The sequence below is a fragment of the Pelodiscus sinensis genome, chromosome 32, assembly GCF_052426305.1.
Source record: "Pelodiscus sinensis isolate ZL-2025 chromosome 32, ASM5242630v1, whole genome shotgun sequence".
NCBI classification, from domain to species: domain Eukaryota; kingdom Metazoa; phylum Chordata; order Testudines; family Trionychidae; genus Pelodiscus; species Pelodiscus sinensis.
Window position 1 is genome coordinate 8790180 of NC_143083.1, and position 21584 is coordinate 8811763.

At 58.7% G+C, this 21584-nt stretch overlaps 1 protein-coding gene across 3 annotated transcripts in view; it reads left to right on the forward strand.

Moving 5' to 3' along the window:
- Positions 1-21584, forward strand: part of SEMA6B (semaphorin 6B) — an 89855-nt gene that overhangs the window by 16259 nt on the left and 52012 nt on the right. The window contains exon 1 of one of the 3 annotated variants that reach the window (XM_075903048.2): positions 4636-5225. The exons of the other annotated variants lie outside the window; for them this stretch is intronic. The gene's annotated coding sequence lies outside the window, so the exon portion shown is untranslated. Of the gene's footprint in view, positions 1-4635; positions 5226-21584 lie in introns of those variants that run through there. 3 annotated transcript variants of the gene reach the window in all.

A 21584-nucleotide genomic window follows, 5' to 3' on the forward strand; every position in this document is an offset into this window, starting at 1 on the left:
AGGCAAAGGAAGCCCCGCGCAGCCGCCAGCAATGGGCCGGCTGGAGAAATCGTGTTATTCCAGGGACGGTTGTGTAATTCAAAACACGTTCCCTAAAAAAAAAAAAGTGCGATCACGAAAACGTGTTAAGCGGGCACGTGTTAAATAAGGAATTACTGTCCTCGGATTCGAGATATTTGGATTGGTCAAGCAATGTGATGGGATTGGTCAGATGAGTCACATGGCACTAGTTTTGGTCTCTGATTGGAGAAGTAGGCAAGTGCTTCTGGGAGGAATGGAGAACACCAACACATGAGTTGGTGCCATGAATAGTCATGCAAAGTAGCGCAGACAGGGACGACTGCGAATTCGCTGGTAGTGAGACCCTTACCTGGCACTGGGGTCCCTCTCTCAGAAGGCAAAGCTCACGCACTCGCTTAGGGTGCGTTTACACTGCACCGTTATTTCGAGATAACAATGTGAGCGTCTACACAGCCATTCCATTATTTTGAAACAGTGTTTCTCAACCCTTAGGGGTACTTGAGAGAAGTCTAGGTGGGTACGTCAACACACCTGAAATTTGGAGACAACTGGATTTTTCTTTTAAGTTTTACAGTACTTTATTATTTTTGTACTTTCTACACCCAAAACTGTCATCGCCTGCCAAGCTATGATTAAGTTGTTTAAACAAATGTGTTGCAATGGCAGAAAAAAAAATTGTCTGTCTGTAACCTGTAGGCACTGGGGGTACCTATGATTATTTTTTTAAAGGGGTACTTTATTAAAAAAAAGGTTGACAAACACTGTTTTGAAATCATTGCAAAATAATGGGCAACTTATTGTGAAATCTGGAAACCTCATTCTGCGAGGAATAACACCTCTTCCGAAATAGCTATTTCAAAATAAGGCCTGTGTAGACGCTCCATTGCTGCTGTTTCGAAATAGCCCCTCACCGGGGCCGTTCTAAGTTATTCCTCCCCGGTGCCTCCTGGGACTCTAAATCGAGGTAGCACGTCTACATTAGGGAAGCCTGCCTCGCAGTTATGTTGAGGCTTCCCTGCAGTGTAGACGTGCTATTTCAGAACTATTCCGGAATCGTTTATTTCGAAATAGCCGTGCAGTGTAAACGTACCCTTAGTGAGGGTGACCATGTCTCCCTCTAGTGGCTGGCTTCAGCCACTAGAACAGCCTCCTAAGTACTCCCCATTTGTTAGGTTTCTCCTTTCAAGGGTAAAGGCTGGTGGTTGTGGTCTGGAACGTCCCAGACTTGGTCCCTGCCCCCAGTTGCACAGCGTTCCTAATGGGAGGCCGTTAACGAGAGCCACAGTTGGGCTGTGTCCAGGCAGGGGTGGGGAATGGCCGCAGTTGGTGACAGCTCTGGGCTCCTTCCAGGCGGGATTCACGGCTCCCGGCAGAGAACAATGAGCTATTTCTAGGCCAGCAAGGAAGCACCTGACCTTCCAAAGCCGTAGGCGGGAGGCAGCTTCGTGCAGTTGGACTCCTAGAACAATGCGCCGTTGTTCCCGTGCGGCGTTGGCAGCCAGCAACCTGGCTTGTCCGGGAACTGTCAGGGTCAACTGAGCATGTCCGCCTTCTCCCATCCGGCTGGAAATACCTCGCTCCTTGGGGCAGCAGGTTCAAGGCCCAGCAGGGTCAGCGTCATCCCCTGGGGTGGTGCGTTCGCTGCAGTTCCCTGTGTGGAGGGTTTTCCTAGAACACTTCAAAAGCCAAGCGGGAGATTTTACAGAGCACTGTCAGGTTCCTTGCTCCTGTTTCATTGGTTCCTTTGAACAGTTCCTTGTCCAGGCTTGTACTCTGTGCAGACCCGAGGAGCGCCTGGCGCAGGTTTGTTACAAAGTCCTCAGTTCTTTTGCCCCACCCTCTCTCTGTTCTATGCTGTCCTCCTCCCTAGAGGTGGCTGCAGTGGTGGGTGACGTGATTTGTGAACATCCACCACGGCTTTGAGCTCTCCGCCATCTGCCCCACCGCGGAGACAGGCAAGGCCCCAAGCGCTTGAGCTCAGGACCATGCTCCGTATAAGGTGCATGACACACAGTGGAGCAGTTCCGACTGCAGCCAGCAGAGGGCAGTGTGCGGGATCCGACTCGAGGGTGGCGCAGGAGCCAGCGCATTGCATTACTGTGGACAGAATTCCGTAAGCGCTTCAGGAGCCTTAAGATAATATTTATTAACACCAGCTGCTCTCCGGTCTGCCGGGCGTGGCACGGGACCTAGGCGCCCTAGGAGATCATATGCAGGTTCCCCTTCCCACCTTTGCTCTCGAGATTCCTCCGTCTCAGTGTCGTTCACAGTTATTACAAAGCCGGGTGCCGCGTGCCTGTCTGGCGGGTGTCCCCAGCTGCAGCTTTGATTTCCCTGCAGCCCCTGCCATGCGCTCCCCCAGTCAGTAATGGAACGGGATCTGACAGCTCACGGGGCAGATGCCAAGTGGGAAGCCTTTGAAGTGGCGGCTGCGGAGTCCAGCTCTCGATCTTTCCGCGTGGTGGCCCGCTGTGGGGACCTCGGCGCGTTGGCTCCTGGAGGAGGCCGGCCTGCCCCGGTGGCGCTGCAGCGTGGGAAGGGCGCGCGGTGCGGAGCACGCGGCATTAATAATACACCCCAGCTAATGGTAATGTCAGCCTCGTTAACAAGCATGTCCTGCGTTGGTGCAACACCTTTCGTCAGAGGAGAGTGTTGTGCAAGCCGTACTGGCACCGGTGACGCCGCAGAAATGCAGCCACCTCGTGGGGCGTGGAGGAACTGGTAGGCGGCGGGGCAGGGACATTGCTCTGGCCCAGCCTGCTGCTGTTGCTGTGGGGTCATGGATTGTCCCGGGAGTTCAGAGAGGAGCTGGGCTGATGAAGTCTTGGGTCGCCGGCTGACCTGGAATTAACCAGCTGCTTTTCCTGCGCCCACCTCCATGCGGCTTCCTGGTCTCCCTAGCCCCCTGGAGCTGCGGCGGCCTGGATCCAAGCTGCAGCAGCATCGGGAGCAGGGAGTTTGTGCACCCTTTCCATGGCCAAGTGCTCAGCTGATTGTGCCCTCGTGCCAGGTATGTTCCACTTGGGACGAAGCTGGGGGAGAGGATGGGGAGGAAGCACCGAGAGGCAAATTCCAGGCTCGTGGCTTGGCTGGTGAGTTTGTTGGTTCTCTGCATTGTCAGGCAGGACGGGTTTCCCGTCAGTGTAGAGCGCGTGGGTGAGGTTCACTTCTGTGTGACAAGAGCTGCCTTCGTCGTGCTAGAGACAGGTTTGATCACACGCTGCTGGCCACCCTCGGCAGGTGCCCTGAGTCACACAACCCACGCTGGGCAGCTAGTCACTGTGTTTGTGCTACTTTCCACCTCCTGACTCGGCACGAGCTAGCGCGGGTGTGTCCCCTTGGGCTGGGATTTCCGGTTCGCAGCATGGGCGCGCCTGTGTCTCTCTGGGCCTCGTTTCCTCACCTGTATAATGGGGAGAATCGCCCTGTCCAAAGGGGAAGACTGTAGCACACCCCAATGCGCAGCGGCGGAAGGACCGTGCCCTGTCGGAGTCAGCAAAAGCTGTTTGCCTCCCTCCTTCACCCTGCTGTTCAATATCCAGGCCACTGCTTGGTGAAGGGAACGGATCGGGTGGCCCCGGGCCCGGGGCATGCGACTGATGGCTCTCTAAAGCTCCAGCAAAGTCTGCAGCAGCCCCCTCGACCAGCACCTGGGTTCTTCAGCCACACACCCAGCCCGGGGGGGTCTCAGGCGCTCCAGGGGATACTTCATCTTACTTCACTACAAATACGTGTTTGGAAGCACTGACATCTCCAATGAAGCCCCTGGCGCCTCGGCTCGGAGCAATCCGAGAGAACGTTTGACCCATTCCAGAGGAGACGAAAGAGGAAATAAAACCGACTGCAAAATCAATGTTTCTTCGGACTTAAAAGAATGAGAAGGCGGCTGGAGCAGTGTGTTAATGCTGCTCCCCCCCTCCACCTTTCTCACCTTGCATCAGTCTCTGGGTGCTTGCTTGTTATTGTAGGGTTTCCGGCTAGCTCTGTGCTTGTGTACAATGGTTTATTGTAGGGTCCCACTGGGGCTTTAGGTGCGGTTTTGTTATCGTAGGGTCTGTCATGCCTGGGTGCTGGGGCGGTGGATGCTGGCTTGTGGCTGTAGGGTTCCCTAGGAGCTGGACTGGTTTGTTCTCCCAGTGCTGCGCGCTGGTGGGCGGTCCCTCGTGTCGCTCTGTTATTGTCGGGGGCGTCAGGAAAATAAAGGGGAGGCCAGCGCTCAGCACGGACCCGCCACTGACCCCTCCTCCGTGTCTGGCTTTCCCGGCCCCTCGCTTCCACTTGTGCAATGAACGTGCAGAATCCAGAAGGAGCCAGGCCAGGAGGAAACCCTGCAAACTCCAGGCACGAGTCCCGCCTTGAAGAGGCGTATTTTGCAGGGTGACTCCTGAGGACTCTGCCAGGAAAGTAATCTTAATCGGCTGCCCCTCCCCTGGATTTCCTGATCCGCGAGCTGGAGCCGGTGGATGGGGTTAGCCAGCCTGCTCTGACAGATCCAAGGGTTTGGTCTCACCCCCGGGAGCCGGCCGTGGACAGCCTGCCAGGAAACGCAGCCAGAGCCCTTGGGGAAGCACGACCTGCCCAGGACCCGCTGAGCAGAAGGGGGGGTGTGGGTGGGGCGCGGGAATTAAGCCACGGAAGGGCTGGTGCTGCAGGGATTTGAATTGCTTTCCACGCAGGATATTTATACACACGCGCTGGCCAGCGGCAGCCAGATGCGGAAACGCGTCCGCAGAGGAGCCAGACGAGAGACGTACCCAGGGATGCGGCTCCAGCCTTAGCGGAGGAGTTTGTCCTGCTGGACTAGGAGGGGGGGCTGGGAATCAGGATTCCTGAGTCTTCGTCGCAGCCTCATCAGACAGCGAAGCCTAGCGGTTAAAGCAAGGCTGTCCGGATTCCTGGGTTCCTGCCTTCTCTGCAGCAGCTGCCTTTGCTAGTCTTCTCCCCTCCTGGGGGCCCGTTAATTCATTGCTCATTGTCCGGCTCCTGTCCAGGGCCTGACACCGTCTCTTCGGCCGCCCTGCGGAGAGGGGAAGTTAGAGAGGCGCCGCATCTGTTGATCCTCAGAACCGAGGCCCCTTTCAGGGCTCCCCAGACGTTTGGCCCTGTCTCTTCCCGGGGTGACTCCTGCAGGGCCCAGTTCTAGGATCACAAACCCCACGATGCCTCCCGGACCGCGGGGCTGGGGAGACCCCCAACCGAGCAGGGTGAGTCCATTTTAGCTTCATCACCCCGAGAGCCGGGTCGGGCCGTTGCCTTCCAGTGTGAGGGGGCTGGGCTGCGGCGGGCCCTGTGTCTCCGCGCCCGCCGGGCGCTGTCCGGGGAGGAGAGGGAGCAGCCCTGGCTGCGCGGAGGGGGATGGGCACAGCACGGAGCAGAGTGGGTCGCAGTGGTGTAGCCGTTGGACATGGTCTTTGGGAGGGGTTGCGGGGGCCTGAACTGGCTGCCAGCAGCAAGGCCAGGCCGCTCCGTTGGCTGGAGGCGTGTTGGAGTAGGGCCTGCCGTTGTGTTCTGTATTTGTACAGCGCCTGGCGCAGCCAGGGCCTGCTCCGTGGTTGGGACTCCTAGGGGCTACGGCCGTGCAAATCATCACCACCACAAACACGGGGGTTGAAGTCCAGTAGGAGTTTGGTCCTTGACTTCAGCAGGGCCAGGATTTCACCCTGGGCGTAGGACCCTGGTGAAAAGAGGGACCCCTCGTGTAAGGGCTTCATGGGAGGGTGGTGGGTTCGGGGGGAGGGCGGGAACTTCTCTCCCGGTGCCAATCCACAGGGGAGCTGAGTCTGTCACAGGCCCAGCTCGGGCGTCTCGGCTCGTCCGCACAAGCTGTAGCAGCCAGTCCGTAAAGCGGACTCAGTCCCGTGTGGCTCCCCCCGGGGCAGCCCCATGTGGAGGGACCAGGCTGGTCACAAGGACCAGGGGAACAGAGTGAGAGCAGGGCGGCTAAGCAGGGAGGGGCAGAGCCGGGCCAGGCTTGGAAAAAGGTGATGAGGTTTGGTATCCGGGGACAAGGGCAGCCCTCAAAGCCGGGTGTGGTGGCCCTGGAGCTGGATGTGAGGGGGAAGGAGGCCTCGCAGAGGGCAGCTCAGACCGGAGCACAGTTTGGGCCCTGAGACCAAGGCAGCCGAGAGCTGAGGCCTGCTGAGCAGGCTTCTCCCACTCTCCAGCATCCCCTTCCCGCGTGTACCCCAGGGCCTGCTGCTCCAGACAGCTAGTCCCGCCCTGGCATGGTCGGTCGGCGAGGAAGCGCCAGGGGCAGAGGGCAGGGTGGGCCAGGTGCTAGGACTTCAGGCTGTGTTACGGACACCCCTGGTCGGCCTCCCAGCCCCCGGAGGTGTCAGAACCGTCCGCTCCCTTTCTGGGAAGGGGAAAGTGAGGCAGCAGGCGGTGGAGCAGCATCGCCAGGCCATGGACCGCTGGGCTCAGTGACACTGGGAGTCCTGGCTCGCCGGGCTCCTTGGCCTCCCGCCCGCTTTGTGCTGGGGGCGATAGCCCTCCAAAGCAGACGGTGACAAGGAATCCCGGCCGGTGCTTGTACAGAGGGGGAAATCTAAGGCAGGGTGGAGTGAAGCAGCCTGCAGGGGCAGAGCTAGGAAGAGAACCCAGGCACCCTTGCTCAGGTCCCTTGCTTTAACCACTAGGCCTGGCTTATTTTCCCTCCGAGATGTGGACCTCCAAGCTCATCCCTACAGGTGTGTCTGTCACTCACGTGGAAGGAAACCAGGCTGCATTTCTAAGCCATCAGCTCCCCCCCCCATGTTTCCCCCTCACCTCCCCAAGCCAGCCACACGGGCCCCCTTCCCCCACTCAGCCCTGTTAATTATACGCTCGGTTTAAATGACACTTTAATTTCCTTGAAATGAGTCGCTGAGCGCTGCAAGGATTTTTTGTTCCCCCTAATTGCAACTCACCGTGGTTGGATTTCCCCCTCTTTTCCCCCCCTTGCAAACCTGCCCAATTTCCAAACAGTGAAAGACGGTAATTAAAATTAATTAGCCACGGAGCCGGCTGCATCCAGCGAGCTGCTAGGCGGGGAGACGGAGCAGCCTCCTGAATTATTTACGGGCCCTGCCACCGAGCCTATTGAGGACCTGTTGCTGCCCAGGCTAGGGCCGCGGCCTCATGAATTAAACACCCGCAAGTGTGGCAGCGCCCGGGCTGGATGGCAATGGGGGGCAGGGTACCCAGGAGCGATGGGGGGGTAATGGGAGGGGAGGACAGTTTGTCCCAGGGTTGGGATGGAGAGGCAGAGTCCGGAGGAAGGGAGGGTTGTTGCCGTGGGGAAGGGAGGAGCGGTGTCCTAGGGGAGCAGTGTGCCGTGGGTGTCAGCTTTGCAATCCAGCCCCCTCCTGTCCCTGCACAACAGCGTGCGGGTGGGGGGGGGAGACCCCCCCCAGGCCATCATCATTGTGCTGGGCGGGGTCAGCCTGGCACTAGAGCCATGGAGCATCAGGTTGGGTGGGAAACACCTGGGATGGTGTGAGGTAGTGGGGGCTGTCTGCCCTGTAACCCGGGGTTCCCCTGCGCTGTGGGGTGATTCCCACGGACTCACCCACCTGTGGACTGGCCAGACACCTAGTCCCAGCCTGAGCAGATGACGAGGCTCTTCCCAGGGGGAGAGACACAGGAAGGGAGGCGGAGACGGCCACCTGGCTGGGGGGCAGGGTCTGGGAGCTGGGCAGTTTTGCCTGGAAAAACATGGAGAGGAGACTAAGCTGAGTACTGGGGGTTGAGGGGGGCGACGGACCCAACCCCAAGGGGTCTGAGGCTGCCTGGCCCTGACTCCTGTGCTGGGCTGTATCCTCGAGAAACGAGAAACCCCCTCGATTCTACTGGCTGGCGGAGTCTCCTCGTGCTGCGGGCGGGGGTGCAGGATCGGGGGTACCCGCCGCCACAGATGGGCATCCTTTAGCTGGGCTGCTAGAGAGGGCGGGGTGCAGTGGGGGAGCGTGGCCACCGTGGCCCTTTGATCTCTCCAGCCCGGGGCCAGGTGAGAGGCAGGATCCCCTGCAGCAGGGTCAGGGCCGGTGGGTTGCAGCGGAGGCAGGGGACTCCATTTCCCACAGTGCTTTGCTCTGCGAGAGGGCAGCCGTGGAGCCGGGGATCCAAGCCCCGCCACCGGGAATGGACCCGTCAAGACCCCGCTGGGAACAGGCCTCTCCCACGGCCACTTGGTGTTTAGCTTTCGGTGCCGTTCAAGATGCTTCCTCCATGCAAATTGATCTTTAGTATGCAGATGGATGTGCATTTAATATGCAAATTGGCATGCGGAGCTGGCAGGCCGCCAGCACCCCTCTCTGCACCGCAAGGACTGGCCAGCTCCTGGCTCAGCGGGAACCGACTTCTACGCGGGCCCTGGTTAGTCACCAGGGGGCCTGGGCCCTGGCCCCGTTCCGCTGCTCCGAGCTCATCCTGGGGGAATAGGCCTGGGCAGCAGGTTGGCACATGAGGGGCTCCTCTCTGTTCATACCCGCTGCACCCTGGCCCAGGTTGGCATGCGCAAGGTGATGCTGGGCCATGAGCATCCAGGAATCCTGGCTCCGGGTCTCCTGCTCTAACCACTAGGCCTGGCTTATTTTCCTTCCGAGGCGTGGAACATCCAAGCTCATCCCTGCAGGTGTGTCTGTCGCTCACGTGAATGGAAACCTGGCTGCATTGATAAGCCATCCGCTCCCCTCCCACCTGTACTCTTTCTCACCCCCCCCAACCAGCCCCACTGGCCCCCTTCCTGGGTTCTCACGGCCCAGAATCACCTTGCACATGGAGTGGTCGCAAAGTTCTTGCAGCTCTTGCGGTCCTGGGGGTGGACGGGGGAGGCGTGGCCCTGTTGGAAAAGGGCGGAGCATCTTGGCCCCCTATTCCAGAGAGCATCCAGAGCCATTTCAAACCCATTTGGCCCTTATGGAGTAACACTAGCAACCCGAGAGTGAGAGGGGCCAGTGGGGAGGGGGGCCTGGACTGGGACCCCAACTTGGAGGAGAGGGTGTGCCTTTGGTCTCCACGGATCCCAAGCCATCTCATGAGCTCCAGGGACCGCTCCACCTGCCACTGAAATGCAGCTACCTCTGGGGTGGTGCCTGGCAGAGAATGGCCCAAACAGGCAAGGCAGAGAGGGAGAAAGAAGCCTGCGTCCGATTGACCCTATGGCTGAGGAATGTGAAAGGGAGTCACCGGAGCTGGGCAGGACACCCGGGTTCCCAGACCTCCCCCCTTCCACCGCATCACGGCTTCGTTCTTGATGGAGGAAGGCAGGCAGCGTGATGTGATTAATGTTTTATACCGAGCCTGCCAAGTGGGGGGGGGGGGGGGGACTGAGAGGGGTGTCCTATAAACAGCAGTGGTAAGCGGATCCTGTAATTGGATGCGTGGGTCCCTGACTCCTGGAGCTGTCTGGCCCGGGAGCCGGGTCATTCGATCTGGCCGGGAAGTGTCAGAGGAGAACGGGCCACACGCTGGGTTTGCAGGGCCCCGCACCGCCCAGGCTGCCCCCCCCCCCCCCGTTTGGATCCAGCTCCGGGGGTTAAGGAGCCCTGGACCAGGTGGGAGCACGGCAAGACTGCTGCAGGGGCTCTGAATGAGGTGCCGCTGCTGCGAGTCACAGAGTAATTAACCCGCGGCTCCGGACTCCCTGCTTTTGGGAGGCCGCTCTGAGCAGCATCGTGCCAGGCCTGAACTTGCCCTGATGCCAGAGCGCCCACCGTGACCCCCTCAGATCCCCGGCCTGCCTGGCGTCGGGGCACTGGGCATCTGACAGGGCCCCAGCCTGCCTGGCATCGGCCGTCTGTCGGGGCCTGGTGTCAGGGTGCCAGGCGTCTGTCGGGGCCTGGCGTCGGGGCCCCGGCCTGCCTGCCGCCCTGGGTTTCGTAGCTCTCCCTTGGGGGAAAGCAGCAGGTCTTGTGGAGGGCAGGTCGCGTGGATCGCCCTGCCAGCTGGTTGGGGTGACATTCCCACCCTCCCAGCAGGAGAGCAGCTGCTTCCTGGCCCTGCCATCTGACCCATCCCCTGACAGCAGGGCCGACTCTGGGCGAAACGGAAACCTCTGAGCCTGACCCTACCCCCCTTTGCTGCCGGAGCCTTGAACCAGGCACCTAGTTCCCATGGCGCCCAGTGCCTGACGGTGGCAGCTGCAACCCAGGCGCCAACGTGGAGCAGGCCTTTGCTGTTAGCACCCCCGGGGGCAACTCCCCCATCTGGGGGGGCTCACAATAGATCGAGACTCCATGGGGCTCCAACCAGGTTCTTCCCTGGGGAGATTTACCTCCACGAGAGAAACTGGGGTATTGAACCCCCCTCCCCCAGCACCATTCCTGAACAAACCCTGATTTATCGGGCGGTGCTTGTACCAACATGTCTACCCCCCTTCAGCTGAGGACCTCAAAGCACATGTCGGCCATTATTGAATTATGCTTCAGGCTGTCATTAGCCCTTTTATGCAAATTGGGAAACCAGGAGCCTTCTGGGACTTGCCCAAGGTCACAGAACGAAGCGGTGTCAGTCAGGCCTAGAACCCAGGCGTGTCGTCCCTTCCCCTCATTAGAGCCCCTGCATCTTCGCCAGCCAGCCTAGAGTCAGAAACTCTTTAGCAGGCTACGGACTTGCTGAGTTTTGCCTGGCAAATTTGTGGTAACGTGCCTGCCTCTTTACGTGCGTAATAAATAACATCTGAGGCTTATGCTGCGGAGTGCCTGTCATTCTGGAAGATCTGTGTGAGATTTGCGGAATGTATTCTGTAGAAATCATTTCACCCCTGTGGAAATGCAGCCACTGCTGGGGGGAAATGCAGCCGCGGGTTTAACAGCTCACACTGACACTGCAGAGGTTACTTTATTGTCAGAAGCCTACCTAGCTCTATGCATACCCGCTCTCTCTCACGCTTTTTCTCTTTCAGCTGCTATAAGTGTGCACTTTCAGCTACTCATTATGTGAGCATTTACTTTTGGTGCTTATAAGGAACTCATTAGCATACATAATTGCTGCCTCTCTGTAGTGATTTGCGCTGATTCCTTTACCAACTAACGCCAACAAGCAAATTACCCCAAACCTCAAATAAAATCCAGCATTATCCTTATTAAAAAAGAGGCAATTTAGATATTTAGATAATAAGTTGGAGCCCCTGTATATGTTTTTAAATAGCGTGCCTGCCATCAGCTGGTTCCTGACTAACCAGTTTCTCTTGGCCTGATTGCTTTGAAGTCTGTTCTTGGTGCGGCTGGAAGAGGACACTTCACATTATTACAGAGCAAGTCGGGTTTTAAGGAATGAAATGCTTTTCAGGCTCAGGAGTGCATGCCTGTGTTTTCTCTCCTTTTTTCAGGGTTTTCTATTTTGAGGCGGAATAGATAAAAATGTCTGCTCTCTAGAACGGATAGAAAATTAGCCAAGGCTTAGTCATCTTCATGCACGGCTTCTGATCGCAGCCGTAGATCGGGAGGGAAATAAACACGTCGGCTGGTTCGCCGCCGAATAGCAGCGGTAAGTTACTGCTGGTTGCAACGTGCCGATGGCTACAAAGGTTACGGGTGATGAGCCATTATGGGCAAAGCCAAGCTTTTAAAATCCACTCTCCGCTGCAAATTGGCCTGCGGGTCATATCGCCATCTAAATCTCCGGCTCCGCCGTGGAGCTGCTCCGATCTCCCTCCGGATCGTTTACCCTGCTGGGCTGTGGTCCTGTTTCTTCTAAGCCTGTCTCCCCGGGGGCATCTTGGCTTCCGAAAGGAGCGAGAGGAGGTTGGCAGTGCACATGTCTATAATAATACCAAGGGTTTCCTTGCTGCTGCCTGCGCTCCCCCTCCCGCTGCTGTGCAGGCTGCCTCTGCTGCCGCCACTTGGCAACTGATACCCGGGCAGCAGCCGTGGTGGCCACGCAGAGTTTTTCACGCGTCTGGCAGTGCCGTGGGGATTGCAGCTGTTTCAAATGGGTCACGGACGGGCTGCTGTCCGCGAGCTTTGGACAGCACGGGACATTTTCCTGATGCAAGGGTGATAAGGAATATACAGATTGGAGGGGGGGGCATCGAAAGGTCAGAATAGAACCCAGGAGTTCTGAGTCCCAGCACCCCCTCCCACTCTAACCACTAGGCATCAGTCCCCTCCCACTCTAACCACTAGGCATCAGAGCTAGGAATAGAACCCTGGAACCCCAACGCCCAGTCCCGCTGCTATAATCTCTAGGGATCATTCCCTATCCAGAGCTGGGAACGCAACCAAGGAAACACTCATCTCCTTGCTATAACCACTAGGCTCTACTCTCCACCCGGAACTGGGAATAGACCCCACTCTTTGGTCTGTTCACTCGCCTGTGGCTCGGGGTCACTCCCACGATGTTGTATTTTTTAATCAGGGAGCTCCTGCCAAGCGTGTGTGAGGATGGGTGTAATTTTCCACCTGCTCCCTGCTGGGCAGTCCGCTGCCCCCAGGGTCTGTCCCTGTCTGGAAACCCTGTTAAAAGGGGGCAGCTTTCTCATTTCCCCCATTGTTAGACCCTCCCCGGCCAGGGGCCTCTGTGGGCCAGGGTCTGCAGTAATCCTATTCCTCAATGGAAGGCAGATTCCTCTAACGTCACCACGGGAATAAAACTCAAACCCACTTCTGTGCAATGCTGACAGCTGCCATTAGCGCCGGCTCCGGTTACGCGGTGACATCAGTGCTACCTTGCCACCTGCCGTGGAGCGAGGCTGCGAGGGGCCCGTACGCATCTTCTAGCTCCCTTTGCAGCAGGAGCCAAGTGACAGCTGATCAGCTGAAGCCTCCCCCAAGGGTCTCCTCCCCCCACCCCCTAGGCAGCCCGTGCCTGCCTCTCTGGGCATGGAAACAGCTTCCAAAATCAGGTGGGGGGGGCCTTACCTGACTCCTTTGCCCCCTCTTGCTCTAACCACTAGACAATGCTACCCCCTCACTCCAGACCTGCAAATGGGATGCAGGAGTTCCGATACCCTTCCCTTGTGCTCTAACCACTGAACAGCCTGCCCCTCTCCCCCCGCCCCCTTGCCACAGTGCTTCCAGTGAAATCCAGGACAGTACCACCTCCTGCTCTCGCTCCCCTCCCAGACCTGGCACGGCAGGGAAGAGTAATAACTTTCCCAGTAAAGTCAGCCCACCAGGCGCTCGGGAGCAGCCTGCAGAGCTGAGCTGGGGAGAGCCGCATGGTGGCTTGTTGATTTAAGGAGTCGTGAATCAAGTCTCCTGGCTGGAGCTCACTTAGCCCTGATATTAAATCGAAGCACATCCCCCTCCTCCTGTAGGAAGGCTCAGCTGCAAGTGGCAGGGCCTTTGGAGGCTGCCGGGGTAGGGCAGGCAGCTTGGCTAAGCCGGGAGATGCAGGAGGCCTGATGGCCCTGTATCTAGGCGGAGAGGGGGGCTTGGCCTAGCTCCCACCCTTGTTCAAAGGGGAGAGAAGTGTGATAGTCAAGGTTCAAAAAAGAGCGAGATCCATTCACGTTGGTTAGGTCTATCTATGGCTATTAGCCAGGATGTGCAGGGACAGAGGCCCCGGCCTCTGTTTGTCAGAGGCTGGGAAGGGGCAACGGGAGAGGCTCCCTTGATTCCCTGCTCTGTTCACTCCAGGGGTGGGCAATCATTTTTGCCCGGAGGCCACTTCAAAAATTTGTGAAGTAGCCCGGGCCGGCCGGGAAGGGGCGGGGCTAAACGGGAAGGGGCGGGGCTACCCCACCCGCAGACCATGACTTTGAAGCCCCGCACGCTGCTCGCAGGGTGGGGGCAGAGCGGAGAAGGCTTCGGGTGCTCCTCCGCCCCCGGGCCCTAATTGGCATGGGGGCAGGGGAGCAGCAGGGCCTCGGCCGGCCGGTTCCACGGCTTGGCGGGCCGGATCCAGCCCACGGAAGCCCTTTTGTCCACCCCGCTTCACTCCCTCTGGGGCATCTGCCATCGGCCAGTGTCGGCAGACAGGACGCTGGGCGAGATGGACCTTCGCTCTGACCCAGTCTGGCCGTTCTGATGTCCGTGAGAGTGACCACAGCGGGTCAGACCAAATGTCCATCTGGTCCCAATGCCGGTGCCCCAGTGGGAATGAACAGACCAGGAATCCTCAAGCGATCCCTCCTCTGTCGCCCATTCCCAGCTGGCCTGCTGGCCATGCTGTGGGCCGGGCACCGCCCCGCCCCTTCTCCAGAGGTGACGGGCAGTAGCCCTGGGGGGCAAGCGCTGGTCAGCACAGTCGTGGGAAACGATGCCTGAGAGCTGGTCGACACAAGACAGATGGGCCCAGCCGCTTTGCCCAGGGCTATGGAAAATCCCAGCCCCTTGAGTGACAAGGGTAAACCAACTCGAGTCCCCGGCGCTAGGCCGAGGGCGGAGTCCTTCCATTCACCTAGCTACCGCCTCTCGGGGTGCAGCGCTGCTCTGGCAGGGGGCCCAGCCTGCCGGCTGATGGGGGGGCAAAAGTGGGGCTGGGTGCCTAAAAGAGCTGGTGCATTTGACTCAGGTGACACAGGAATTTCCGAGTGCAAATCAGCCTCTTAACATGTGCACTCGCCCTCTGGACACAGCACCCAGGAGTGGAGGGGTGTGTCTGCTGCAACATGTGACCAGGATGCCCCCTAAAAGCAAGGCCCCCTGGGCTGATAGGCCCCCATCTGTAGCACCTAGCTCATTTCCTCCAGAGATCTCCAAGCACTTTACAAGGAGGTAAAGACCAATATCCCCTTCCTGACAACAGAGAAAGGTAAAATGACCTGATCAGGGTCATGTGCTGAGTCAGTGTCGGAGCCAGGAGCAGCCCCGGCCTCCGGAGCCCCCGTCCGTACCCTGTCTGCTGGGCCTGGCTGCTGCAGCGCCCTGTGGTGCATGCACAGAGCCAGCAGCACTGATGACGTGGCGCTGAACGGGAAGGGGGTGATTTCTTCTGGATCGATTTTCAATCGGTTTTGACAGAGATGGAACATGGCCAGGGAGAGGGACTGGGACTGTCTAGTGGCTTAAGGGCAAAGGAGGGACGTGGGCAGCTCCCCGTGGTGAAAGCAACAGTTAAAAAAATGAATGAGTCTGGAAGGAGTCAGAGGAGGGAACCTGCTAATTAATGATGCTAAATAGACCTGGACATTTGGCCATTCAGTTCACCATGGCGGCTTTTCTTCTTCCTCACATGGGGGTATGAGAGCAGGTTTAGAAATGGGCCAGATCCTGAGATGGTGCAAATTAGCACCCTGGTGCGTGCGCTGATTTACACCACCGGAGGCTCTGGCCCAGAAAGTTTCCATCACCCGTTATACTTTTCATATTGTTATTTGTGACCTGTGTTGCCTAGTGGCTGGGGCTCTAGTTCTAGACCCAGCTCTTCTTGTGCTCAGCGTTGTATCCTCACTTTCGGCCTCGTGCCTCAGAGCAGGACCTGGCTCTAGCACTTGGAAGGTAGGTAGAGGTGGTTTCCGGAGTGTCCTAGGCATTGGAGCAGGGTGGCAGGGTGCTGGTGGGGGCTGGTACAGGGTACTCTTCCGGTTTCTGTGCAAGGTGCTGGTCTCAAAGCACTTTACGGACAGGGAGGGATGAAGGCTTCTGATCCTTGCCCATGGCAAGGAGGGTGGTCACCCCCATTGTGCAGATGGGGACACTGAGGCACGGAGCAGGGCAGGGATTTGCCCAAGGTTGCATGGTGAGGCCGGCTAGGTCTGCGTAGGAAAAGCGAGGCAGGAGCTAGCATGAAGACAGGGCCGTGCTGGCCTGGGTGAACGAGCCTGGCCCAGGGAAAACTAGCCCTGCACACTATTGCTGTGCCACTGTGAAGCGGTTGCAGGGCTCCACCCCAGAGGGGGCTGCACTCCACTGCCCCGGGCGAAGCGATTCCTTCGCGTGCGCTGTTTGTCGGGCGTTTCAGGGGCCTCGTGGATGACACGTGCCTTTCCGAGGAGAGGAGGGGATTGCAGAGCGGACGCCTTAGGCCCTGGACTCACTGGTACCTTAGTGCCTGTTGGGATCGAGAGCCAAACTCTGGAGTGACAGGCCAGGGCTGTAGAGTGTCCCTGGGGACCCAGCCCAGGCCAGGATCTGAGCACAGTCGCTGTCCTGCCCAGCAAGGGGGTTTGCCAAGAGAGGCATGCAGGCGCCAAAAGCTCCTGCCATTGACCCATTTAGACCATGTGTGCCGGGCTCCGGTTACAGTGAGACAGATGCAGCCTATGGGGCAGAGTGATGGGTCCCTCTGCTCTGGGGCCAACCCCACTCCCCCCCCTCCCATGGCTCAGTCGCTCACTCTCTCTTGCCCACCCTCTTTAGGGATGTAATAGTGAAGTCGATTAACCAAAAGCTTATTGGTTAATATATAGACTACATGCATTCCCCCCCCCCCCCCCCCGGACAGTAAATTTGTTAGCAGACTGGCCAGCAGCCCGGCTTAGTCTGGCTTGTGCCGGATCCGGGAGGGACCTATCCCTGCTGCGACTTTGTATTAAAAGTGTATTAGGAGCCAGGCAGGCAGCCCGGCTCAGTTCCGACTCACGCCGGGTCCCCCGGAGCTCAGGCCCCGTCCCCTCCCAACAGGGGCCGCTGCCACCTTGCACGGCTGCCTCTGATACAGGCAGCAGCGTGGGGCGACAGGCAGCTGGTCCGCGAGGGGGGCTGGTTTTTAAACTGGCTCCCCTCTTGGTCCAACTCCCCCCCGGGGAGGCAGCAGTGCAGAGTGGCGGGGGCTTCTCAGGAGAGAGGCCGGAGCGCACTGGCTGCCAGCCCCGCCCCCGGGGACTATAGAATAGTCAAGTAACCAATAAGAATTCATGAGGTTCATCGACTATTCGATTAACCGAGATTTACCATCCCTGCTCCCCCCTGCTGGAGCCGGTGGAGGGCTGTGCGTGGGGGTGGGAACAGTGGCGAGGCCGCCGGCTCTCTCCGCCCATGGCCAGCTAACTGGGAGAAGAGGCACCCGGCTCACGATCGAAATTCGATGAGAACTCAATAAGGAGCGGGCGAGCCAAGCAAGACCCGTTAAACACCCCGCAGTTAATTAGTGTCACTGGTAAACACCGTGTCAGCTAATTGATACTTGGCGCCGGCCTCGCTAACCTCAGCAAAGCCAGCCCGGCTTCGAAGCGTGCCTTCCGCTCCAGAGGCTGCTTCCCTGCCGCCGGGCGGGGGCGGATCGGGGGGCTGACGGGGTAATCTCTGCCGCTCCCCCTCCGGAGGCTGCACCCCTGCTGATGCTGTGTGCAACAGGGAGCTCGGCAGGGCGGAATTGGAGCTGTTGGAAAGTGGGGGCTGCCGGGGTCCCCCTCCCCCCCCGTGGTAAAGACGTTACTGAGAAGTGGGGGGCAAAATATGACACAAGCGACCACTGATTTGGGGGGGGGCTTTGGTTGTTGGGCACCTGAGCGGGGCAGGGCTGTCTGAGGTGCAGCCTTGCCCTCGCCTTTAGTGCCGACTCCGTAGAAACGTTCGGCCCCCGGTCTCTTGCTGAACAGCCAGACAATGGAGGGAGACAAAGGGAGCGGTGGTAAGGGACTGTCTGTTTAAGTGGAACATCTCCCTCAAAAGTACCCCAGGGCACGGCTGTACGCACAGGTACAGAGAGGCACACGCAGCGCTGGAGAGAGGTGTTGACAGCTCAAGAGAGATGCACACAACGCAAGAGATAGAGAAAGACACGCACATACCGCTAGTGAGAGAAAGACACACATGTGCGACCACACCGACACAGACACAGCATTGCACAGTCATAGTGACCAGTGTGTGCACACGTGGCTATGACACATGCCCAGAGCTGCATATGCATGCATGCACACACACATAGCACACGCACACGCACACACACAGTACACACGACACATAGTTATACAAACAGTGCTGTAGACGCACACACAGCTGTAGACATGCACACACACAGCACACACACAGCGCATGCACACAGCACACACACAACACACATGACACGTAGTCATATGCACAATGCTGTAGACACACACACACAGCTGTAGATGTGCACACACAGCACACACGACACGGAGTCATACGCACAGTGCTGTAGACACACACTGCTGTAGATGTGCACACAGCGTGCACACACAGTACACACGACACAGAGTCATATGCACAGTGCTGTAGAGACACACACAGCTGTAGATGTGCACACAGCGTGCACACACAGCACACACGACATGGAGTCATATGCACCGTGCTGTAGACACACACACTGCTGTAAATGTGCACACACAGCGTGCACACAGCACACACGACATGGAGTCATACGCACAGTGCTGTAGAGACACACACAGCTGTAGATGTGCACACAGCATGCACACACAGCACACACGACACGGAGTCGTACGAACAGTGCTGTAGAGACACACACAGCTGTAGATGTGCACACAGCGTGCACACAGCACACACGACATGGAGTCATACGCACAGTGCTGTAGAGACACACACAGCTGTAGATGTGCACACACATCAATTTTTTTTCAAAGCCTGCAAGGGAATTTAGCCGGGTAAGTTCCGTTATTTCTAGCCAGGTTTGTAAATCACGTTGGTGATGATGGCTCCTTCCTGCTGTCAGTTCCCGGGCTCGGTCTGGGACCTCCTGCGGGGTGAGTTCAGACGGGCCCGGGGCTGGGCCATGAGCCGGGACTCAGGGCAGCTCGAATGAGAAGCTGAGGGGCCCAGTCTCCGCGTTACCCATTTGCAATGCTGGGAACCCTGTAAAGCAATCCTGGCCCCTCTTTGCACAGGGCAGCCGGCCCCGCAGCGGCCCCGCTCTGCACAGGAGAGAGCAGGGCCTGGCTGGAAGCTCCCCGTCCTTTGGCACATCCCCTCCCTGGGCATTCACTGCTCAGCTCCCGCAAGCCCCAGCTAGAAGGGGGTTCACTGGGATCCGTTCCAGAAGCAGGCAGCGGCCTATTGTGCCGGGCGCTGCCCAGACACAATGTGAGCCAGTGCCCGCTGTGAAGAGCAACTGAACAGCCAAAGGGCAGGCGGGGAAACCGAGGCACAGAGCAAGAAAGTGACTTGGCCAAGGTTCCTCCCCTAGTCACTGGCAGAGCTGAAGATGGAACTCAGGTTTCCAGCTGGTGCCCTATCCACTAGGTCTTACTGCCCTTTCCAATGCAGACCTTCCCTGCAGGAAACACCAACCCTGGCAGAGCCCTCTGTCTTTCCCTCAGAGAGAGGCTTGCGGGGGCCTCAGAGACAGTGTGGTGTAGTGGCTAGAGCACCGCACCCAGCCCTGTTGCCGACTCGCTGGCTGGCCTCAGGCAAGTCACGTCCCCGTGTCGTGCCTCAGTTTACCTACCTGTACCGGGGGGCTACTGACACTTGCCTGCCGTGCGTGGAGGATTGTGAGACTCCTGGGGGCCAATCCCGTGGAGGGCTGTGCCCCTCCCCCAGTATCCTTACGGGATCCAGGTCCTTGCCTCGTGGCTGCCTGCCCAGTGCTTTGAGGTCCTCGGATGGAAGTGGTAGAGGTAGGAGCACGTCCGTTCCTTGCCTACCTGCAGGATGCCCCCTGTGGAGCGGGGCGAGCTCTCTGCCAGGGCTAGCCACCCCCGACAAGGGGCTGCCGCAGACGAACCCAACCCCATGGCTCATTGCCCCTCCAGAGTCAGGAATCGCCCCCCCTCCCCCACCTCCCCCCCGTCGCTGGCCAGATGGGTTCGGCCATTCTCGGGCTGGTTTCTCTGTCTCCCTTCCCCTCTCCCCTGGCCCCTTTTCGCGTTCTCTCCTTTCTTCGCCTAGACAAGCTGAGGCATTAACGTCCCCGCTGCAGGCTCAAGTTACTCCCCTCCGTCCCGTCCTCCCGCATTCAAGTGGGGCCCTTATGCTCAGCCTAGGCCTGAGCTCCATAGGACACCCCCCGGGGGACTGCAGGGGCTTTTCCAGGCCCGGATGGCCTCACCGCCCCTCCCGCCAGGCGCTGGGTTGCTTGAAATTTGCCGTGGCTCCCAAGGACAGACGGGAGGCCGCATGTCCGCACTGAGCTCCCCCTCGGTGCCTCCCAGGGCACAGCTAGGAGGCGCTAGACGGGGCAGTGGATTGGGCCTCCTCTCCGCGGCTTCCAGCATTGCCACCTTAGCAACGCCTGTGCTCCCCGGGGGTTCTCGTCCCGGCCGAGCCCCCGTTCTCCTGAGCGAAGTCCGTGGAGTTCTGGGCTGCTCGCACGGAGACCTTTGCAGCCAGGTCTGCTCTGGTCTGACACTGGAGAGTCCCCGGGCGGGTAAAGCACAGGGGAGATTAGGCCTGGCATCTTGAGCCACGGGTGTGTGTTTGCTCCGCAGGGCAGGACCCCCCAGGCTGGCCTGTTGTGGGTCCAGTTGTGCCAGAGCGCTCTGCTTTGCAGCCTGATGGATGAGACAGGGTTACAGAGCTGGGGGGTGTCCATAGGTGTTGGAGCCCCACATATTGGTTTGTTGTGTTCCCAAGGGCTGGCCCCTGCAGCCTGCTCCCCGCATGCCGTGGGGTGGCCCTTTGATTTTGCAGCATTTTGCTGGGGATCACGGTTGTGCTTGTAGAAAGAGAGAAGAAGGGAAAAAAACCACAGAGACTTCACAGCTGGATCAAAGGAAGTAATGTTCGGGCTGCTATTGACTCGCCTGGATGTCACAGTTCCCTGTTTAAAGGGCTGAGCGAAAATCCCAGGGGCTTGCGGGGCTGGCGGCTCCGAGGGGGGGTCATTCCCGGGGGCGGGGGGATGCTTGGAAAGCGGCGAGCTCGTTAGGCAGAGCCCAGGCAGCGCTTGGTGGCGGGGGACATGCTTTACCTGGCCTGGAGGACTCCGCAAATGAGCATTTTGCTGTCATGCCTGTGAAGTCACTGGATCGCTGCGGTGCAGGAGGGCGGGAGGCTAAGGATCCGGCTCCCGCACGGAGGAGGACGGGGTGGCTGGGGCCAGGGGGGTTGGCCGGCGATTGGAAGCTGCTTGAGGAAGCAGGGAGGTGACGAGTAATTGGGCTTTAAAACCTGGCAGGGTCATTTTTATGACTGTGAATAACGTTTTGTGGCTGAGTGCACCAAGGTCATGCTCAGAGGAATCAAACCGCAGGCTTCAGAGCTCAGGCAGGCTGCTGTGGGGGAGTGGTCAGGAAGGAATCTGCTCTCCCATCGCCCTCCCAAACCCTCCATCGCGTAGAGGGGGCGGGATATGGGGAAGGGGGACAGCCTATTTCCCTCTGGAGCATCAGCGGGGGATAGTGCTGAAAGAGAGATGTCCGGAGCCAGTGCAGAGGCTTCTGTGTTCCACAAGGCAGTGCTGCCTAGTGCTTTAAGCACAGGCATAGGTTGGATGCGTTCTCCTCCCAGCTCTGCCCTGTGGCCCCAGGCAGCGTGATGCTCTGTGCCTCAGTTTCCCTATTGGTAATACTGTGAGGTTGGCTTCACCGCTGCTTGCCAGGAGCTTTGAGCTGCACAGAGGATCTGTTGCCGCTAGAAGGGGCAGTTTTAGGACCCACTTCAGTCACATCAGCACCCGGGGAGAAGGAACATGCCGGAAGGAGGTGAAAATACAGCGAGGGGGGCAGAGCAAGGGAAGGAGGTGGGGGGCAGAGGGAGGCACCATCCAAGGGGCTCGTTCGGGGATGTGAACAACTAGTCGCTTCCCCGCCCCCCCTTGCTGCCTCTATCAGAATGTCA